Source organism: Petromyzon marinus, chromosome 52 (genome assembly GCF_048934315.1).
Source record: "Petromyzon marinus isolate PM22_M1 ecotype Great Lakes invasive population chromosome 52, UKy_Petmar_22M1.pri1.0, whole genome shotgun sequence".
In the NCBI taxonomy this organism is placed as follows: Eukaryota; Metazoa; Chordata; class Hyperoartia; order Petromyzontiformes; family Petromyzontidae; genus Petromyzon; species Petromyzon marinus.
This window is the reverse complement of record NC_133718.1, coordinates 4,688,770-4,711,176: the sequence shown is the minus strand read 5'-3', so window position 1 is coordinate 4,711,176 and position 22,407 is coordinate 4,688,770. Positions and strand designations below refer to the sequence as shown.

General features: G+C 42.8%; 1 long non-coding RNA gene across 1 annotated transcript in view; it reads left to right on the top strand.

Moving 5' to 3' along the window:
- The first annotated feature begins 10,107 nt into the window (after nucleotides 1-10,107).
- Nucleotides 10,108-22,407, top strand: part of LOC142931275 (uncharacterized) — a 35,357-nt gene continuing 23,057 nt past the window's right edge. Inside the window, exons 1-2 of the long non-coding RNA XR_012947293.1 lie at nucleotides 10,108-10,487; nucleotides 11,935-12,319. This is a non-coding gene — a long non-coding RNA (uncharacterized LOC142931275). The remainder of the gene's footprint in view (nucleotides 10,488-11,934; nucleotides 12,320-22,407) is intronic.

Sequence of the window (22,407 nt, the reverse complement as noted above, 5' to 3'; positions counted from 1 at the left end):
AATGTAGTCACTACACCACTGATAATGTAGTTAGTACACCACTGATAATGTAGTTACTACACCACTGATAATGTAGTTACTACGCCACTGATAATGTATTTACTACGTCACTGATAATGTAGTTACTACGTCACTGATAATGTAGTAACTACACCACTGATAATGTAGTTACTACGCCACTAATAATGTAGTCACTACACCACTGATAATGTAGTTACTACGCCACTGATAATGTAGTCACTACACCACTGATAATGTAGTTACTACGCCACTGATAATGTAGTCACTACACCACTGATAATGTAGTTACTACCCCACTGATAATGTAGTTACTACACCACTGATAATGTAGTCACTACACCACTGATAATGTAGTTACTACACCACTGATAATGAAGTTACTACACCACTGATAATGTAGTCACTACAACACTGATAATGTAGTTAATACACCACTGATAATGTAGTTACTACACCACTGATAATGTAATCACTACACCACTGATAATGTAGTTACTACACCACTGATAATGTAGTTACTACACCACTGATAATGTAGTTACTACGCCACTGATAATGTCCTTACTACACCACTGATAATGTAGTCACTACACTACTGATAATGCAGTTACTACACCACTGATAATGTAGTCACTACACCACTGATAATGTAGTTACAACGTCACTGATAATGTCCTTACTACGCCACTGATAATGTAGTCACTACACCACTGATAATGTAGTCACTACACCACTGATAATGTAGTCACTACACCACTGATAATGTAGTCACTACACCACTGATAATGTAGTTACTACGTCACTGATAATGTAGTTACTACACCACTGATAATGTAGTCACTACACCACTGATAATGTAGTTACCACGCCACTGATAATGTAGTTACTACACCACTGATAATGTAGTCACTACACGACTGATAATGTAGTTACTACGTCACTGATAATGTAGTTACTACACCACTGATAATGTAGTCACTACACCACTGATAATGTAGTTACTACACCAATGATAATGTAGTCACTACACCACTGATAATGTAGTCACTACACCACTGATAATGTAGTTACTACACCACTGATAATGTAGTTACTACACCACTGATAATGTAGTTACTACGTCACTGATAATGTAGTCACTACACCGCTGATAATGTAGTCACTACACCACTGATAATGTAGTCACTACGCCACTGATAATGTAGTCACTACACCACTGATAATGTAGTGACTACACCACTGATAATGTAGTTACTACGCCACTGATAATGTAGTTACTACACCACTGATAATGTAGTTACTACACCACTGATAATGTAGTTACTACGCCACTGATAATGTAGTTACTACACCACTGATAATGTAGTCACTACACCACTGATAATGTAGTTACTACACCACTGATAATGTAGTTACTACACCACTGATAATGTAGTTACTACACCACTGATAATGTAGTCACTACACCACTGATAATGTAGTTACTACACCACTGATAATGTAGTTACTACACCACTGATAATGTAGTCACTACACCACTGATAATGTAGTTACTACACCACTGATAATATAGTCACTACACCACTGATAATGTAGTTACTACACCACTGATAATGTAGTTACTACACCACTGATAATATAGTCACTACACCACTGATAATGTAGTTACTACACCACTGATAATGTAGTCACTACGCCACTGATAATGTAGTTACTACACCACTGATAATGTAGTTACTACACCACTGATAATGTAGTTACTACACCACTGATAATGTAGTCACTACACCACTGATAATGTAGTTACTACACCACTGATAATGTAGTTACTACACCACTGATAATGTAGTTACTACACCACTGATAATGTAGTTACTACACCACTGATAATATAGTTACTACACCACTGATAATGTAGTTACTACACCACTGATAATGTAGTTACTACACCACTGATAATGTAGTCACTACACCACTGATAATGTAGTTACTACGCCACTGATAATGTAGTTACTACACCACTGATAATGTAGTTACTACACCACTGATAATATAGTTACTACGCCACTGATAATGTAGTCACTACACCACTGATAATGTAGTCACTACACCACTGATAATGTAGTTACTACACCACTGATAATGTAGTCACTACACCACTGATAATGTAGTTCTCCACCACTGATAATGTAGTCACTACACCACTGATAATGTAGTTACTACACCACTGATAATGTAGTCACTACACCACTGATAATGTAGTCACTACACCACTGATAATGTAGTTACTACACCACTGATAATGTAGTCACTACACCACTGATAATGTAGTTACTACACCACTGATAATGTAGTTACTACACCACTGATAATGTAGTTACTACACCACTGATAATGTAGTCACTACGTCACTGATAATGTAGTTACTACACCACTGATAATGTAGTCACTACGTCACTGATAATGTAGTTACTACACCACTGATAATGTAGTCACTACACCACTGATAATGTAGTTACTACACCACTGATAATGTAGTTACTACACAACTGATAATATAGTTACTACACCACTGATAATGTAGTTACTACACCACTGATAATGTAGTTACTACACCACTGATAATGTAGTTACTACACCACTGATAATGTAGTTACTACACCACTGATAATGTAGTTACTACACCACTGATAATATAGTCACTACACCACTGATAATGTAGTTACTACACCACTGATAATGTAGTTACTACACCACTGATAATGTAGTCACTACACCACTGATAATGTAGTTACTACACCACTGATAATGTAGTTACTACACCACTGATAATGTAGTTACTACACCACTGATAATGTAGTTACTACACCACTGATAATGTAGTTACTACCCCACTGATAATGTAGTCACTACACCACTGATAATGTAGTTAGTACACCACTGATAATGTAGTTACTACACCACTGATAATGTAGTTACTACGCCACTGATAATGTATTTACTACGTCACTGATAATGTAGTTACTACGTCACTGATAATGTAGTAACTACACCACTGATAATGTAGTTACTACGCCACTAATAATGTAGTCACTACACCACTGATAATGTAGTTACTACGCCACTGATAATGTAGTCACTACACCACTGATAATGTAGTTACTACGCCACTGATAATGTAGTCACTACACCACTGATAATGTAGTTACTACCCCACTGATAATGTAGTTACTACACCACTGATAATGTAGTCACTACACCACTGATAATGTAGTTACTACACCACTGATAATGTAGTTACTACACCACTGATAATGTAGTCACTACAACACTGATAATGTAGTTACTACACCACTGATAATGTAGTTACTACACCACTGATAATGTAATCACTACACCACTGATAATGTAGTTACTACACCACTGATAATGTAGTTACTACACCACTGATAATGTAGTTACTACGCCACTGATAATGTCCTTACTACACCACTGATAATGTAGTCACTACACTACTGATAATGCAGTTACTACACCACTGATAATGTAGTCACTACACCACTGATAATGTAGTTACAACGTCACTGATAATGTCCTTACTACGCCACTGATAATGTAGTCACTACACCACTGATAATGTAGTCACTACACCACTGATAATGTAGTCACTACACCACTGATAATGTAGTCACTACACCACTGATAATGTAGTTACTACGTCACTGATAATGTAGTTACTACACCACTGATAATGTAGTCACTACACCACTGATAATGTAGTTACCACGCCACTGATAATGTAGTTACTACACCACTGATAATGTAGTCACTACACGACTGATAATGTAGTTACTACGTCACTGATAATGTAGTTACTACACCACTGATAATGTAGTCACTACACCACTGATAATGTAGTTACTACACCAATGATAATGTAGTCACTACACCACTGATAATGTAGTCACTACATCACTGATAATGTAGTTACTACACCACTGATAATGTAGTTACTACACCACTGATAATGTAGTTACTACGTCACTGATAATGTAGTCACTACACCGCTGATAATGTAGTCACTACACCACTGATAATGTAGTCACTACGCCACTGATAATGTAGTCACTACACCACTGATAATGTAGTGACTACACCACTGATAATGTAGTTACTACGCCACTGATAATGTAGTTACTACACCACTGATAATGTAGTTACTACACCACTGATAATGTAGTTACTACGCCACTGATAATGTAGTTACTACACCACTGATAATGTAGTCACTACACCACTGATAATGTAGTTACTACACCACTGATAATGTAGTTACTACACCACTGATAATGTAGTTACTACACCACTGATAATGTAGTCACTACACCACTGATAATGTAGTTACTACACCACTGATAATGTAGTTACTACACCACTGATAATGTAGTCACTACACCACTGATAATGTAGTCACTACACCACTGATAATGTAGTTACTACGCCACTGATAATGTAGTCACTACGCCACTGATAATGTAGTCACTACACCACTGATAATATAGTCACTACACCACTGATAATGTAGTTACTACACCACTGATAATGTAGTTACTACACCACTGATAATATAGTCACTACACCACTGATAATGTAGTCACTACACCACTGATAATGTAGTGACTACACCACTGATAATGTAGTTACTACACCACTGATAATGTAGTCACTACACCACTGATAATGTAGTTACTACACCACTGATAATGTAGTTACTACACCACTGATAATGTAGTCACTACACCACTGATAATGTAGTTACTACACCACTGATAATGTAGTCACTACACCACTGATAATGTAGTCACTACACCACTGATAATGTAGTTACTACACCACTGATAATGTAGTCACTACACCACTGATAATGTAGTTACTACACCACTGACAATGTAGTTACTACACCACTGATAATGTAGTCACTACACCACTGATAATGTAGTTACTACACCACTGATAATGTAGTCACTACACCACTGATAATGTAGTTACTACACCACTGATAATGTAGTCACTACTCCACTGATAATGTAGTCACTACACCACTGATAATGTAGTTACTACACCACTGATAATGTAGTTACTACGCCGCTGATAATGTAGTTACTACGCCACTGAAAATGTAGTTACTACACCACTGATAATGTAGTCACTACACCACTGATAATGTCGTCACTACACCACTGATAATGTAGTTACTACGCCGCTGATAATGTAGTTACTACGCCACTGATAATGTAGTCACTACACCACTGATAATATAGTCACTACACCACTGATAATGTAGTTACTACATCACTGATAATGTAGTCACTATACAACTGATAATGTAGTTACTACACCACTGATAATGTAGTTACTACACCACTGATAATGTAGTCACTACACCACTGATAATGTAGTCACTACGTCACTGATAATGTAGTCACTACACAACTGATAATGTAGTTACTACACCACTGATAATGTAGTTACTACACCACTGATAATGTAGTCACTACTCCACTGATAATGTAGTTACTACCCCACTGATAGTGTAGTTACTACACCACTGATAATGTAGTTACTACGCCACTGGTAATGTAGTTACTACACCACTGATAATGTAGTCACTACTCCACTGATAATGTAGTTACTACGCCACTGATAATGTAGTTACTACACCACTGATAATGTAGTTACTACGCCACTGATAATGTAGTCACTACACCACTGATAATGTAGTCACTACGCCACTGATAATGTAGTTACTACGCCACTGATAATGTAGTCACTACTCCACTGATAATGTAGTTACTACGTCACTGATAATGTAGTCACTACACTACTGATAATGTAGTCACTACACCACTGATAATGTAGTTACTACGTCACTGATAATGTAGTTACTACACCACTGATAATGTAGTCACTACACTACTGATAATGTAGTTACTACACCACTGATAATGTAGTTACTACACCACTGATAATGTAGTTACTACACCACTGATAATGTAGTTACTACGTCACTGATAATGTAGTTACTACGCCACTGATAATGTAGTCACTACACCACTGATAATGTAGTCACTACACCACTGATAATGTAGTTACTACACCACTGATAATGTAGTCACTACCCCACTAATAATGTAGTTACTACCCCACTGATAATGTAGTCACTACACCACTGATAATGTAGTTACTACGTCACTGATAATGTAGTTACTACACCACTGATAATGTAGTTACTACACCACTGATAATATAGTTACTACACTACTGATAATGTAGCTACTACCCCACTGATAATGTAGTTACTACGTCACTGATAATGTAGTTACTACACCACTGATAATGTAGTTACTACACCACTGATAATGTAGTCACTACACCACTGATAATGTAGTTACTACACCACTGATAATGTAGTTACTACACTACTGATAATGTAGTTACTACACCACTGATAATGTAGTCACTACACCACTGATAATGTAGTTACTACACTACTGATAATGTAGTTACTACACCACTGATAATGTAGTCACTACACCACTGATAATGTAGTTACTACACCACTGATAATGTAGTCACTACACTACTGATAATGTAGTTACTACACCACTGATAATGTAGTCACTACACTACTGATAATGTAGTTACTACACCACTGATAATGTAGTCACTACACTACTGATAATGTAGTTACTACACCACTGATAATGTAGTTACTACACCACTGATAATGTAGTTACTACACCACTGATAATGTAGTTACTACACCACTGCATCCGAACATGGAAACGTTCCCACTATCCGACGCAGTGTCGAGCGCAATGCCGCGATGTTTAACCCGCGCTCGCCGTTCGTCTTCAGGGGCTTTGGGTGTTGAGACCCCCCCCAAACCCCCCCCAACCCCCCCCAAACCCACCCCCAAACCCCTCCCCCCCCCCTTGGGGCAGCCGTCGGCAACCCGCGACTCGCGAGCCACGTGCGGCTCTTTAAGGGCCGGCTCGTGGCGTTATTTATGAAGGACCACCAGCAGCACCGTCTCGCAATTGCGGCTCTTGAAATATTGAGTGTTTTTGTTGTTGTTGTTACCGAATTCGCAAACAAAAAGGTTGTTGTTGTTGTTTTGGAAGCCCTAGGGATTCCAGCACTCACCTTTTACCACAGTATTCCCATCGGGTGCTTCAGTGACCTTACTAGTCACCCCTGCACTCTAGTAGATGGCACCCCGTCACCATCACCAAACTCTATGTGACCTCTCGGGTTATCTTAAGCCACCCTCGCTACAGTTTATCCCTTCTCGAGATGCAGTACACAGTGGCGTAGTAACTACTTTATCAGTGGCCTAGGAACTACATTATCAGTGGCTTAGGAATTACATTATCAGTGGCGTAGTGACTACATTATCAGTGGCGTAGTAACTACATTATCAGTGGTGTAGTAACTACATTATCAGTGGCGTAGTAACTACATTATCAGTGGCGTAGTAACTACATTATCAGTGGTGTAGTAACTAGATTATCAGTGGCGTAGTAACTACATTATCAGTGGCGTAGTAACTACATTATCAGTGGCGTAGTAACTACTTTATCAGTGGCGTAGTAATTACATTATCAGTGGTGTAGTAACTACATTATCAGTGGCGTAGTAACTACATTATCAGTGGCGCAGTAACTACTTTATCAGTGGCGTAGTAACTACTTTATCAGTGGCGTAGTAACTACACTGTCAGTGACGTAGTAACTACAATATCAGTCGCGTAGTAACTACATTATCAGTGGTGTAGTGACTACATTATCAGTGGTGTAGTGACTACATTATCAGTGGTGTAGTGACTACATTATCAGTGGTGTAGTGACTACATTATCAGTGGCGTAGTAACTACATTATCAGTGGTGTAGTAACTATATTATGAGTGGCCTAGGGACTACATTATCAGTGGCCTAGGAACTACATTATCAGTGGCGTATTAACTACATTATCAGTGGTGTAGTGACTAGAATACTAGATTATCAGTGGGGTAGTAACTACATTACCAGTGGTGTAGTGACTACATTATCAGTGGAGTAGTAACTGCATTATCAGTGGCGTAGTCACTACATTATCAGTGGCGTAGTAACTACATCATCAGTGGTGTAGTAACTACATTATCAGTGGTGTAGTAACTACATTATCAGTGGCGTAGTAACTACATTATCAGTGGGGTAGTAACTACATTATTAGTGACGTAGTAACTACATTATCAGTAGTGTAGTAACTACATTATCAGTGGCGTAGTCACTACATTATCAGTGGTGTAGTAACTACATTATCAGTGGTGTAGTAACTACATTATCAGTGGCGTAGTAACTACATTATCAGTGGGGTAGTAACTACATTATTAGTGACGTAGTAACTACATTATCAGTAGTGTAGTAACTACATTATCAGTGGCGTAGTAACTACATTATCAGTGGTGTAGTAACTACATTATCAGTGGTGTAGTGACTACATTATCAGTAGCGAAGTAACTACATTATCAGTGGCCTAGGAACTACATTATCAGTGGCGTATTAACTACATTATCAGTGGCGTAGTCACTACATTATCAGTGGTGTAGTAACTACATTATCAGTGGTGTAGTAACTACATTATCAGTGGTGTAGTAACTACATTATCAGTGGTGTAGTAACTACATTATCAGTGGTGTAGTAACTACATTATCGGTGACGTAGTAACTACATTATCAGTGGTATAGTGACTACATTATCAGTGGTGTAGTAACTACATTATCAGTGGTGTAGTAACTACATTATCAGTGGCGTAGGAACTACATTATCAGTGGTGTAGTAACTACATTATCAGTGGCGTAGTCACTACATTATCAGTGACGTAGTAACTACATTATCAGTGGTGTAGTAACTACATTATCAATGGCGTAGTGACTACATTATCAGTGGCGTAGTAACTACATTATCAGTGGCGTAGTCACTACATTATCAGTGGTGTAGTAACTACATTATCAGTGGTGTAGTAACTACATTTTCAGTGGCGTAGGAACTACATTATCAGCTCAGGGGGTGCAGCAATTGGCAAGATAAGGCCCCAATATTTGATTTACCTCGCACGGTCGCACATAGGCTACGAAATATCGTGGCTACTCTTGCGTAATCACATCGTTTCCGCTCACGGTCTCGAACATTTAACGCTGCATGGGGCGCTCAGTCTTTCCAAATAACAGCATTCTCACAAAAAATACATTTAAACCGCCTTTTAAAATCAGTGTTTGTTCTTTTACACTGTTGATGAAAACACATCTCATGGCGATAGTCAAGGGGGCACCCCCCCAACTCGTAGCTTTGGCCACCAGGGGAGGCCAAGGCACCCCCTGCCTGCCGCACGCTCACTACGCGACCGAGCACACCGCAATCACGGACCACCACATCCATCTCTGCCGGTTACCACAACCAGCACGCTCAGCAGCACAATGTGGGACTTAAATGGCACGAGCCGAGACGGTGACAACAGAAGTGCTGCTGTTGCATTTATTTAGCAGTCCTTCCCCCGCACGGTGCGAAAGAAGTTCAACATATAGTATTCCCTCGCTATTCGCGAGGGATACGTTTCGGAGATGCTCGTTAATAGCACATTTTGTGGATAACGATATTGGCCAACATATATTGTACCCGTAACGTCAGCAGATGCTTCTAAAGCTTCGAGATCTTTCTCACTCTCACTTCTCTCTCGATGCGTACGTATAGATTTGTATAAAGGTAGAACTTCTTCCGCATCGGGCGAGGACTATTAACTCACGACCCCAATGGTGCGCTATATACAAATCACACTTTCAGAATTATAGAGGACCGCTCGTCCTCGTCGTGATGCAACGCCGCCGTTTAGAGAATTTGGCTCGACTGGCCACTCCTCTCTCCACTGCTCCCTGGATGTTCGCTGGATGTTGGAGAGCACCGCTTGACGAATGTTCTCCTGCCGTGGTGTCTCCCCGCATCTCCATTGCGTGGGAGGCGAGGTCCGGGGAGGTCGGAGGTCGGGGGGGGGGTCCCTTATATATGAAACTTGGGTTGGGTTGGCATGGTCCATTGGTTTATTTCTGCTTTTTATGATGAAATTAAGCCCCTGCACCCGTTCTGAATACAACAATCCACACGTGCTTTTTCTGCGCCCATTCGGAATGAATATCACCGGCACGCGGTTCATCCCGCTAATAATGTAACTCAAAGCGCAATGTTGCGCCACTGGATGAATTGGCGACCCGAATGAGGCTCATCAATGCCTTCACTTGGCGAACACAGAAGCCAGTTTTTCCTCTGCCAATTCACCATCCCCCCCCCCCGTCCCTGCCCTCCTTCACACACATGGTCCGCCCCATACACCCTGTATCGGCATTGGACCCTCACGATATTCCGCTCTCACCGGTAAGTCATTTTAATTTTCATTGTCCGAACAAAACTCAACACATTTGTCAAGAACACTTGTGTGTGTGCGTGGCTTTAAAAGGAAACATGATAGGTGACTTTTGATTTAAACCTTTCGCGACTGCAGGAATTCATATTCTTGGTTCTTTCGGTAAAGTCACGTAGAAGGGAAACCAAACGACATGTCTCGGACGGCATCCGTGAACACAAAGCAGACCTAAAACACGGTAGGACCAACACCTCGGCCGTGGCAGATCACTGTTATAATTCAGTAGGCTCACATGACATTGACTTCTCCAAGACAGAGGTTCTCTGCAAGCCATCTGGCTACCATGAGAGATTCGTTCATGAGGCTATCCACTTATACAAACACAGAGACAATTTCAACCGAGAAGATGTATTCTGGCTTAGCAATCATTGGAAGGATTTGATAAACCATTTCGGGTCTTAATTGATTGTTCACGCTTACGGTGGCTTTCAGACCGCATCCATTATTTTCGTCTCCCCCCCTCCTCTTTTCCGAACATAGATAGACTCGTTCATCTGACTAAACTGTCAAATCGCTCTCCGTGGTGCTAACGTAAAAAAAACGCCACATTTTTCAAATTTTCTTGTTGTGGTTTTCACACCTGATGATGATTGCTTATGTTGCAGTCGAAACGTCGTGATAATTTATTGTTTTATATTTGTTTTATTTTATTGTTTCCCTTCTACGTGACTTTACCGAAAGAACCAAGAATATGATAGGTGACGTTTCGGCCAATGGCCCTTCTTCATAACACACACTTTTTTATCAGGCCAAGTTTGGATAATTTTAAGCTCCACGTCCCACATTTATTTTTGTAAAGTTAGCTACGGTATTTCAATGGGGCCATTCGCAGTACTGGGTGGAGAGATGGCGCAATAATTAGCGCACTGCGTCATGAACCCGATCACTTGGCTTCGATATTCGGTCACGGCTAACATCAGTGGCCAGTGAAATCTGAACTGGTACTGGGTCCCATCCACCATCACCCACCAAAGCACACCAATGTGGTGACGTATGGTGAAACGTTTCCATTGGCCGACATGACAGGCCTTCACCCAACAGTGTATTGACACAGATCTGTTAAGGGGCCGTCCAAAAATGACGTCACGCGATTTTGGACGATTTTTTACCCCCCCCCCCTCGTCCCACGGCGTCACAAAAAGTCAGACCTTCCCTCAAATATGACGTCACAAAGCTCTGCCCCCCCCCCCCAATATATATAAAACATGCTTTAAAGCGCTTTAAACTATTGTCATTGTAGTGCGTATTTAATGTGGAGAAAACGTTTATTAAAAAGTCTATTTAATCAAGTGGAACGTGTTGTCTATATTTATCTAAAGTTGCGCATTTTTACGTGACGTCACATTTCTCAAACACCCCCCCCCCTCCTCGTCATGCCGTCGGCTCGACCCCCACTAGGTGCGTGACGTCATTTATGGACGGCCCCCAAGGTGAGCAGCGTGAGGGGGTCGAGCCGACGGCGGGCGAACGCCGATCTTGACGCGAAATATTGCCGCGTGCGAAGTGCCAATGTTGGAAGGGCCTCATTTGGACCAAATACAAATGATGCCACGCCACCAATTCGGGAGACGTCATCCATTCATCACCGGGTGGCAATCACCGCTGAGGCCATTGAGTTGTTGTCGACAGGAAACGAATCTCTTACCGGGCCCTTGTCACCAACGAAGACCCCCCACACACACACACACACGCCTCCCAGCACGGAGACCTCACGCCGAGCAAACTCTTGTGTTTTTTTACTGTCCCAGCGGCGGGCGCATCAGGTGACAAATGTGCCGTCAGGGTGAGTTACGGACGATGCAAAATTAACTGCCGCAACAGAGGGAGACAAACACAAATTCAGTTTCCATGCACCCCCCCCCCCTCTTTCTCACTCTCTTCCTCACTGGCAATGCAAAGCGTGCGCGCAGCAGTGACGGGAACTTCTGGAGGTTTATTTTGGGGGGGGGAGGGGGGTTTGCTGTGAGATTATTGCGCGCCGAGAGTGTTTTAAGGCCGATTTAAAGCTTTCGCGACTGCAGGAATTCATATTCTTGGTTTCTTCGGTAAAGTCACGTAGAAGGGAAATAATAAAATAAATAAAATAAAACATTAAATTCTCACGACGTTTCGGCCACAACGCAAGCAGCCGTCCTCAGGTGAAGAACAGAGCTGTCGGAACAGAAGACAGCATCTTTCCGACAGCTGTATACTACACTTACAGCTCTCCACACTATACAGCTCTGTTCTTCACCTGAGGACGGCTGCTTGCGTTGTGGTCGAAACGTCGTGAGAATTTTATTTTATTATGTTTTATTTGTATTATTTCATTATTTCCCTTCTACGTGACTTTACCGAAAGAACCAAGAATAGGTTTTAAGACCGTTTTGCCCGTGCAGTTGTTGTAGTGTAGCGGTCAGCGCGCTGCGCTACGAACCCGGCGGCCCTGACCAACACCAGTGACGATTTATCTGAACGGGTCCTGGCCCACTTCCCGCTAGGTCGACTCAGCCTAAAATGAGTGCCTGGTGCGGTGAGTAAACGTAGCCACTAGGAAGACAAAGGCGGTCGGGATTGGTGCTGGCCCACCCACCTCCTCGTGCGCAATTCCTGCCTACATAGGCGCTCGCTAACAGCACTTGCACCAACAGTGTGTTAAGGCTACACGGGGGATGTTTGTGATTGCAGTGTGGTGAGTGGATGAGTGAGTAGGTGGGTAGGTGAGTGTGTTGCTATGATTGATCTGCATGGAATGTTTGAGTGGGTGAGTGCGTTGTTGTGACCTGCAGTCTGGATGAAAACAGAGTATCGATGAGACGAAGCCGTCTAGTATCTCAACATGGGTGGAGGAATTGAACGCACGAACAGTAACCATGGTCAGAGCCGTCCCCAGGATACGGCGAATCGGGAGGACCCGCGTTTGGGGGGGGGGGCACGCTTCGACATTATTGTGTGAGATGTAATACTTCCGGTTTAGTTTGAAGGCGTCGGGGGCGGGGGGGTGTCCCGCACCCCATCTTTGGACGGCCCTGACCATTGGACGGTACAATAGTCGTGTGTTGGCTCAGTACGGTACTCGTAATCCAACGCAGGATCACATGTTGTGATAAAAATGTGTGGTGGTGGTGGGAGGGGTGTTTGAAAATGTGATTGTAATTGTCGAGTGAAGTCGTTGTGCTGGGGAAATTTGTCAGTTTTGTAATTCTCAGAGCTCAAACTTAGGCAAATGTGATGCAAAACCACATTTAAGGATGTTTTTTTTTTGGTGCAGTCATTGGCGACTGGGCTGAGACGATTAACAATGTATTGAGAGTTCAATTTTAATGTACAATGTATATTGAGCGACTGTATTTTGTCTCCGTGTGGTCCGGCACTGCTTTTGCTGTTGTTTTACTGCCTTTCAAAAAGATTGGAAATTGATGATGCAATTGAAACTCATATACTTTATTTATTTATTAAATTGGGCGCCATGGTGGTGTGATGTAATCTTCCTCGCCTGGTATGCTGGAGCTTGGGGGTTCGATCCCAACCCTGACACCTTTATATTTGGAGTTTGCATATTCTCCCCGTGGTCGCGTGGATTTTTTTTCTCTGAGTGCTCCAGTTTTTCCCACACCACACTTATAAACATGCATTGAGATTATTTACAAATATCTTGTAGCTATAATGTCCAAATGATTGGCCAGTTTGTTGAGCTATCATTTGTGGCCAGGTCGCTTCTGAAAATAAGTTAATACCTCAGTGGGCTTTGTTTGGTAGGATGGGGATGGTTTAGTTTTACAGTATTTGTATGTATCCTTTGGGTCTTTCGGTAAAGTCACGTAGATAGGTTCAAATTAATAAAAAATAAATTAACAAAAGACTACGACGTTTCGATCGCAACTAAAGCAGTCGTCATCAGGCCTACGTGTTAAACTGAATATGAATTCCTGCAGTCACGAAAGCTTTAAGTCATTATTTTATTTGTTTGTATTTGGGTGATTTGTTTCTTGTACTTTGCACTACTATCATGTTTTTGTATTCGTTGTTGTAACGTTCTTACCCACTCCTACTGGACATCTGTGAAAAAAGGTGCTTTACAGCTCATCGGATTCCTCCGGTATAAATATTCGATTATGTGGCTGAAACCCAAATACTAACACTGAATCTCGGTGGTACTGGCTGAGCATCTCTAACCCTTTGAACCACAAAGGTACTTCTTCAAGAACCCGGTATAATCACCGTTAGCTGTCCGAAACCCAAATACTAACCCAGCATCTGGGTGGCATTGGCTGAGCATCTTTGACCCTCTGAGAATCCCGACCACTTCCAGCCACATGGGATTTTTTTTAAACTAAAAGTGAAAATCACCTTGGGATAGTTTTTTTTTTTACAGCGACACAGTGTACTAACCACTTTCTCACCACTTCCCATGGCGTCAATTGGTCCTACAGCCGTAATTGGCTCCACGGTACATAATTGTCAACGGTATGGCCTGAAATTGCCACAGCTCCAGAGATGCATTATTTGTAACGAGCCGTCCTCCAGAATTAGCGGCTCGCAAATTAGGAGTTAAATAAATAACACCAAATTGCTAAAAATTATGCAGTCCGTTTCGTGGCGTTAAATTAATATGTCACGACTCATAACAAAACAAAGCTCGTAAAATTCTATTTATATGATAAGCAGATGGGAAGGCTGTCATCGCGGGAAGGCTGCCGTGTAGTTTGCGAGGATTAAACCTAAGGCGAAAAAGAAATTAATTACTTAGTAATAACCGCTGTCAGCGTGGCTCGTTCAACGTGTAATTGTTATCGTGTGGATCGACATTGCCTTGCCATGCGCACCGTGGCTGGGTTTATTCAATGAGACGAAGCGAGGGCGCAGGGTAACGGGTTCGCCTTGAACAGGGTTCATCAGCAACCAAAATAACAAGAAAGGGCCATTTTTTTTCAAATTCAGTAACAAAAAATCTCAATAATTCAATAGCCGCAATGCACTGTGGTGGTGGTGAAAACCAGACGGTGGTGGTCCCTTAATAAACAACATCACGAAGCAGTCCTTAAAGATCCGCATATGGCTGCGGAGACGCAGGTTACCGACACCTGGTCTATAACGTACCCCGACGATTCCCATCCTTGGCTCGACAATGAAATTGTGGCAGGGTCAATAAATGAAAGCTTTTGCCCATTTATTTCCCCCTCTTCGCTTAGAAAAGTTGGGCCCTAACTGTGTCCGCTCTCCTGATGTGAATTGACCTGCTCGCTTTGCTCCCTCCATCATATATCATCATCGGCATCGCCACCACATCATCATCATCGAGGGAGAGGGTGAACAACGTAATTGAGTTCCCGAAGGAATTGGCCACTCATCTCAATATTCCGAGCCTACCATCATCATCTGTGTTAAGTATTTGCTCTATGGCTACTTCTTATCAATGTCAATTCCGTTAGGAAGACAATTGGTGACTGCAACTTGAGAATGTCATATTTGGACGGACCGTCAATTCGACAAATGAAATTCAGTTTTCTGGGATCTTTCGGTAAAGTCACGTAGAATGGAGATAAAAAAATAAAAAAATAACATAATTATCATTAAAATAATAATAACATTATTATTATTGTATCTCCATTCTACGTGACTTTACCGAAAGACACCAGAATTATTATTATTTTTATTATTATTGTATCTCCATTCTACGTGACTTTACCGAAAGAACCCAGAATTATTTTTATTATTTTATCTCCATTCTACGTGACTTTACCGAAAGACACCAGAATTATTATTATTTTTATTATAATTGTATCTCCATTCTACGTGACTTTACCGAAAGAACCCAGAATTATTTTTATTATTGTATCTCCATTCTACGTTACTTTACCGAAAGAACCCAGAATTATTATTATTTTTATTATTTTATCTCCATTCTGCGTTACTTTACCGAAAGAACCCAGAAGATGAATCCCTGCAGCCACGAAAGCTTTAAATAAAAATTCAATAGTCACGCTTGCAGTTATGAATGGCATTTTAAGTGACGTAAGTGAGTTCCTCTTAATACGATTTTATAATATGTAATTTTAGATCACTATTATTTCCATTGTAAATAGTTGTGGTTGTTTATTATTGTTATTTATTAGCCATGTTTACGAGACAAAAAAATATATTTTGCTTTTGTTCAACGCAACTTCTGTAAAACCCGCGCCCTTCCCATGAAACTTGCCGGTCACTTTGACCGGGGTCACGTGTCCTGTCCAACAGCATGCGGAGGTTTTGACCCGACCACGCGAATTGTTTTAAGCGATTGCTTTACCTTTCCTATCGTGTTTGGTGTGGTTTTTTTTGCACCGTTTGTTGTTATAACGTTGTGACGCCGTGCCACTACTGGACATCTGTGGAAAAAAATTGCTTTATAGCTCATCGGATTCCTCCGATATTAATAAATCGCATGATAGAGTTACATAGCACAAGCAGTAGGAGTTGTGTCAAGTTAGTCGTGAGTCTTAGTACAACTACCGTGTCACGCAAGAACGATTTTTTTTCCATTAAGAGGCAAGCTATAAAGTGCCTGAGAATTGCACTGATGAACATTCGAGCGAGATAGCAATTTTGCTTTTGTGTGTGTGTTTTTTTCTTGTAAGTTAAAGTCGGTGACGTTACTTTAAAGTTCAATACAAATGTTATCCAAATTTATTTATTTTGTGCTCGTCCCGAGTAGGAAGGAAGGCAGCGGAGCGATGCGCGTGCGGTTGCTAGGCAACGTCGGCCCCTGTGTGCCGTTGCCTGGCGACGGTCCCGTGTCATTTATCAGACGAGGAATTGAAAAGGGCCTCCTTTTTACCTCCCACTCCGCGTCTCCCAGTGAATACATAAAGATGCGGCGGAGGCGGCGGTGGGCAGCTCTTATCAGCCAGAGGCAGGTGACTCGCGGCCAATATTCCATCTCTTTGGCGGCGTGGGGGCCGATGTTTAGATTGGCAGAGGCACCGTAGGTGCAGAGATTCACTCACTGCCCCAGAAAATGGACGAATGTGGAAAATCATTTCAGACAAAGCAGGCGTCAAGATTTAAAGCAAAAAAAATCGAGAGAAAATTTAATTAGCAAAATATTCCGCTCAAAGTTGTTAAAGCCCCACAGACGTTCGTGATTGAATTCTATTCAAAGCCATAGGTGGAAGATTAACTTGATGTAAATTTACGTTTTGTGTTTTCTTCCTATGAACCTGTGCATTTGTACTATGTTACTTCGCACCGTATGCAGCCAACCGTGCTAATCGGAGGTGTGGGGGGAAGGACAACAAACTAAACTTTTTTTAAATTGCGGCTTATGAAGATGTTTATTGTGGCTATATGGCAACCAACATCATTCACAATGATGTCCCCACAATTGTATGTGTTATGTAGAGAGACGGATATATGAAGGAGACAATTTGTCCGATTATTTATTTTGTTATGCATCTTCTCCACGACGTCGCTTATTATGGTTTTCTGTAAATTATGATAATAAGTGATTTACACCCCTTTGTAAGAATTAACGTTAATTCAGCCTACTGGGAGAAAATATAACTGATGGGTTCCTATACAATATTGATATCAACAGAAAAAAGGTATATTTAAAAAAAAAAACATGTTTTAAGGATATCGGTGCAGTAATTAACACACTGGACTATGAAACCGTCGATCTGAGTTCGATTCCTGGCCATGGTTAACATCATTGGTAAGTAATACCTGAACCGGTTATGAGTGCCACCTTCACCAACCAACACTGACCGACATGGTGAAGTATGGTCAAGCGATCCCTTATGACCAACAATGAGATGGGAGCAGCCTTCACCACCGGTGGGTGGACAAAGGCGAGTAAATTGTCTATTCAAATTGATACAAAATCTGAAAAGCACCATTGCAGCTTTTCATTACTACAATTACTGGCAAAGCCTTGTAACGTATTATAATAGATGAAAACTAAACACATCCATCAATAACGCTGCCTTAAAAGGACAACAGATGTCGGTGACACTTCGGCCAATATATCTCTTCTTCATGGCAACAGAAAGGCAGCCGTATCATTTGGCCAAAACGGTCACCTTACCGCACGTAATTCTCCTTTTCAGAGCTGGTGTTATTGATGAATGTGTGGGACTGTGTTGCTTATCGTGTGAATCCAATTTCGTATTTTTATTTTCACAAAAGGACGGTGATGCACTCGCACGTGCGCACTCTTCTTTTGATTATTGTTGCCGGCAACTATCGCTGCCGGCAAAAAACCCCACCCCACCCCACACCCGTGTTGGGGCTCACGCGGCCAGATGCAAATAGAGCCCTCTCGATCAAAAAAAATAAAAATAAAATGTGTTGCGCTCAAACATGCCGTGACAAACAAAAGACTCTGCCGCGTCTCCCGTATCGTAGCTTTACTCCCATTAATATATTTGTCATATGCATGAGGTGGCTTATGAATGTTATAAATACATTAGCGCTCCCCATGAATATTCCATCGGGGGGGGGGGGCTCAATTCACCGACGATTCGCGCCAGCCGCCGTTAACCTGTTGCCTGCCAGCCCAGCTCCGCGTTGCTCAGTATCCCGTTGCTCTGCCGCACTCTGAGCTGATTGAAGTACATTTCCCATCGCGTAGATTTTTTTGTTGTTGTTGCGGTTGCTCCGTGCAGCTCTCAGGTTGCTTGCTGCGTGTGTGTGTGTTGTTCGGCACGATGTCCGACGTTTTGCTCCGCGTGTTGGGAGCCTTTTTCAGGAAATTTCAAAAAATGAAGAAGCTCCACGGCACGTCGTGGCGGGGAAACGTCGTGCAGCGAGACACCGGTGGGGTGAGACGTTGATGCCGAACGACACGCGCCACAGCCAGAAAGCACGTCGGAAACATTTTATTTCGTTTATTCATCAAAGTAAGGGCTCGTGTAGAAACTTGCCGTCCGCACGACTTTGTCATGCAGCAGTCCAATTTAATAACAGTCCAAATTTCATGTGACGGGTTTTTTTTTGTGTGCGGTCATTGGTGACAAGCTGAGGCGATCAAATCACCCCACTTGAAAATCCGGTCTGATAAAACTAATATTTTTATTTTACCAGGCAAGGCCACTGAGCTATGAGCTTCTTTTTCAAAAGCGACCTGGCCACAAATGATAGCTCAATGAAGTGGCTTGTTATAATGTGGAAATTTAAAGCAGCCAAATACTATAAACGCATGTTTCTAAATGTGGAGGGACAAACCGGAGGACCTGGAGAAAACTCCACGTGACCACGCAGAGAGGACACTTACATTCCAAATATACAGGAGGCGTCAGAGTTAGGATCGAACCCACGAGCCTCCTGCATATCAAGCGAGGGAGATAACATCTCGGCACCGTGGCACCCACCAGCTCCTGAACCTCCTATACCAATCCAGGCCCTCAATCGTGCCAGATCATCTCTCTGACCTCTGGGCAACCTGACCGCCTCGCCTATTCCAGTATTCTTATTATAATTTAATGCAGCATGAAACCACGATCATTATTTTTCATAACAGCCAAAGAGACGGGCATAGTAAATTTCACCCGCCAGCCTAAATGTTTCGCTAAGACCGACACGCTCGCTCCTGGCACACTTCATTACCGGGGCGAGACAGCCAGAAATTACCGTACGGCTCGCCTCACCTGGGGGAGGAGATCCCTGAAGCCAAGCAAAATAAATTTTGGTTTCCATCGCATATTGCTGCGGCTCGGCTCACCTACATAACAATCAAAACTCGATTTGTGGGCCGTTGCGGCATCGTGCGATCGGCACACAGTTGCACGATCGTTCATCCTTGGCTAGCGTTAAAGTCCTCCTAGGCTGCGCGGTGACAGGGTGGCTCAGAGGTCACAGAGCTGAGATGCCACCACTGAGATACCTGGGTTCGAATCCAGGTTTAGGGCGCCACGTTGGCAAGATGTTAACTACCTCGCCTGGTATACAGGAGGTCGTGATCCCACAAGAGGTTTTTGGGTTAGATCGTGTAAATATATGCGAGTTCGATCATGAGCGTGGCAGCGTCGTCTCGTGTGCCCGTTCAGGATGTGATTTGTTGTCGTGGCGTATGGGTTACACGAAGCATTGACTTTACTTTGCCCTGTGGGTGAGTAAACTACTTAACATGTGAACTACACGCGTGCGTGCCAGTAATACGTGTCTTGTAATTTGAAACAATTGCTGGGACGCACCTTCACTCTACCAAGCCAGGCACTGTTGTGTCACGGAATTATTCATTTTGTTGCTGATGTATGCACCACACATAGCCAACCGTGTAAATCGTAGGTGCGGGAGGACGACAAATTAAACACAAAGAACAGTTTTAAAGAAATATGATTTAAACGTGCAGAGCTGCAGTGGCTTCCTAATATCGGAAGGAACACAGTTCCAGATGTCCGCAGAAGCGCATCTGAAAGCGTGCGATGCAGTGACCGTCTCTGTTCAACGGTCAGCCAAAAGCCGCTGCGAGGGCGACCGTAGTTCCCGTGATGGTTTTATGCTCCTTGACGAGAGATCGGCAAGGTATGATGGTTTCGTGTGCTGCACTTGCAATCCAGATGCCGCAGGTTCGATTCTCTCTCCCGGCGCGGCAGTTCCACAAAAGAGGTGCGCATTTCTTACATCTCACCCTCACCAGTCGCCATTTGGCGGGTTAAAGTGTGGGTACTCATGCCAAGACGACTGGCCAGCGTGGAAGAGGTGGCCAAAATAGCCTCTCAAAGAGGCGCTCTCTACGAGAGAGTCCTCTACCGGAGGCCCTTTGCGCCAACAGCGGCGGCTGCTGCGTGCGAACATTTTGCGAGGCTGCGCCTTTACCCCCTTGAAACGAGATCGCGCTGCGGGGATTGCGCTTCCGGAGTGTGTTACAGCCTTGCCGAGGGGATCTCTCTCCGAGCCTGGGCGATTAAGAAAATTTAACGGCGCAAAATCCGGCGCTCGGCTTCCCGGTAAAGCCCGCCCAAACCCCCCGCGGGGACTCGGCACGAGCGATGGAGGGCACCGCGGTGAACGGTAAATGTCATCAATTCTCACCGTGGCAAAGTGACGCTGCTGCCAACGCGAGGCTTCCTGCGCAACTTCTCCCCGTGTGGCCCGGGGTCGCGTCGCGGAACCGCGACACCCGCGAGCCCGAAAACTCCCCGCGCTCGTTATCCGCAGCTGATTTTTTAAATTCGAAAAGGTCGAAGGGTGGCCTCCGGTGTTAAGATAGCGGCAGGTGAAATTAGAAATAATAACAATAAAAAAGAATCGAAACACAAAGGATATGTCACATCACGACTGTAATCTGCTGCTGCTTGCTGCTGCTACTGCTAACCCATGAGCCAAGGGTGGTTCACCATAAACAGCTGTGGTGAAGAATTATAAGATGGGAAGTTGTCCACCGTGGTCACAACCCACCATGGGCACTGCCCACCGTGGACAGGAGATTTAGCGTACAAACGGTCTGCTTTATAGACACACTTAATAATTAGTTGCGAAAACTAAGTTCTCCATAAAACGTACTACGGTACCCTATAAATGTCATTATTTTCAGAGGGCTACCACGGAGAACTTGCTATCATACATAGTTGTAATAGCGAGATAAAATATATCAAGAAAATAATTGTTAGCATTTGCCACCCCGAATGATACCGATAAGCCATTTTCGGAGCAATGGCTTTCAGGGACCAATTCCCACCACGACTGCTGCTCCGGCGCTCTCCTGCCCAAGGTGTTCCCAGATCTGGAGCGGATATTGACTGGGCAATGACGGGGAAAACGATGATGAAGCTGCAGCCAATACTATCGCAGCGAAGCCGTCAATACTCGCAGAAGCACCGCGAGATCTGCAGGGGAAATCGTTACGGAGAAAATTACCACTACCTGCACGCTACGGAATTGTTTAATATTTAAATTGGACAAGTTTTGGGA